The sequence below is a fragment of the Pinus tabuliformis genome, chromosome 1_1 (genome assembly GCF_031772625.1).
Source record: "Pinus tabuliformis cultivar Carrire ecotype Pingquan chromosome 1_1, CPIR1, whole genome shotgun sequence".
Lineage (NCBI taxonomy): Eukaryota > Viridiplantae > Streptophyta > Pinopsida > Pinales > Pinaceae > Pinus > Pinus tabuliformis.
Window position 1 is genome coordinate 300,751,785 of NC_142297.1, and position 1,638 is coordinate 300,753,422.

General features: G+C 34.4%; 1 pseudogene; it reads left to right on the forward strand.

Annotated features, from left to right (window-relative positions):
- Window positions 1-609: 609 nt before the first annotated feature.
- On the forward strand, window positions 610-1,136 carry LOC149212742 (uncharacterized; annotated as a pseudogene).
- The last annotated feature ends 502 nt before the right edge of the window (window positions 1,137-1,638 follow it).

Below are 1,638 nucleotides of genomic sequence, written 5' to 3' on the forward strand. Positions count from 1 at the left end.
ACCACCATGGAAACTAAACCCTTAGATGCTAGTTTAGGTACATAATAACATTTATTTGAACTTAACAATGGTCAATAATTGTTTTTTAGAAAATTTTAGTAGAATAAAATCATATTGATTTAAATTATGTTAAAGACATAGTAGCAATTGATTTCTGAAAAAGTCCAGTAGAAATCATAGTAGGACGAAAGTTCCAATAAAATTTTGAAGTAAATCGAAAGTATCTCATACTTCGACCGGGATGCACTTTTTCAATTTTTATGGGAAAATATTTATTCCAGACTATTATTTTAACCCATTTATATAAGTAGGATAAAAGCAGCTACTGAAATGCATTGAAATGCATCTTCCTCGATAAATTTTAACCAAAATTTAATTTAGTTTTACATTATTGGAGTGATGAATTTTGTTTGTGTGTTACAGTAGCAGTTTCATTATTCATGCAACATTGTTTCAGCCTAACTAAAGGATAGCTAACTAATACCTTAGCGTCACACCAAAAACCCAAGTGAAGGAGGACAAAGGCAATTTCCGTAGACAAAAGCTTAAATATTCATCCTCAATTCGGTCATTAATTTCATCTTTGAGCAAAATATCGTCACTCGAAAAATGTCGACAGAGGTTTCTATTCATCACGAGGGCTCTGCATCATCAAGAAGAGACTTATCATCACCATCTTCAATGGATCCCTTGCTTCTCATCCTAAATCTTCCTTATAGTGCTGTTAGAATAACCCGCATGCACCTGTAGGTGTCCTCCTTTCCACTGCCCTTAATGATGACTGTCTTCTCCCTCATATTGTCCACCTATTTCTTGGTGGTCTTCAGCTTCATCTACGACGTCATTATCAATCCACCGGGCATTGGAAGCGTGCAGGGTGCTGTCACAGGAACATAAAACTAGTTTTCTTCCTATCTGGAAGAGTGAAAGGGAAATATATTATCAAAGGGCTCTCATTGGGGTTTATGTTCTTATTTGGTGGGGTGGGGATAATTTTTCTGAACTTGGCCCTGGACAAACAAAGAGCGAGGAGCATCAAGGTCTCTTTTGTGGTGGCCAAGGTTTCTTCTTTGGCGATCGCTTATATCATGAGTAAGTTATTCATTTGTGTCAAAATTCTATCTTATTCATGTTAATCGGGGTTATGAATAGTGAATCTAGACGTTTTAGGTCGAATGCTAGTTTAGTAAAACATCTATACTATTTTTTTTATTTTATGTTTAGTGTAACAGTTTTGGGCTTTTTGAGTAATTAGCTGGTGTAATGGAAAGGTTTTGAAGTATTTAAATTCGTTATCGGTAGGGTTTGAAATTCATTAATGATATGGCTTGAAATTCGTTAAATGCTAGGATTGACATAGAAAAAGAGTTTTTACCCTCGTTTATGTAGATACTAGGGTTGTATAGTTCAATTTATATTAAGATTTATGGTGCCTGAATTGCAAATTAAGGAAAATAATCTTTTTTCTTTTTTTCCGAAGAAAAAAATAGAAACAAAAGGTTACAAAACATGCACTATGTGCATTTGGAAAAAAAACCATCTGTGAATGGCCAAAGCCGTGAGTAGTACAACCTCCAACTAATTTTTCTGTGATAAAAACCACCCTGAGATCAAACATCAAAATTGTTCTTTCTAGCA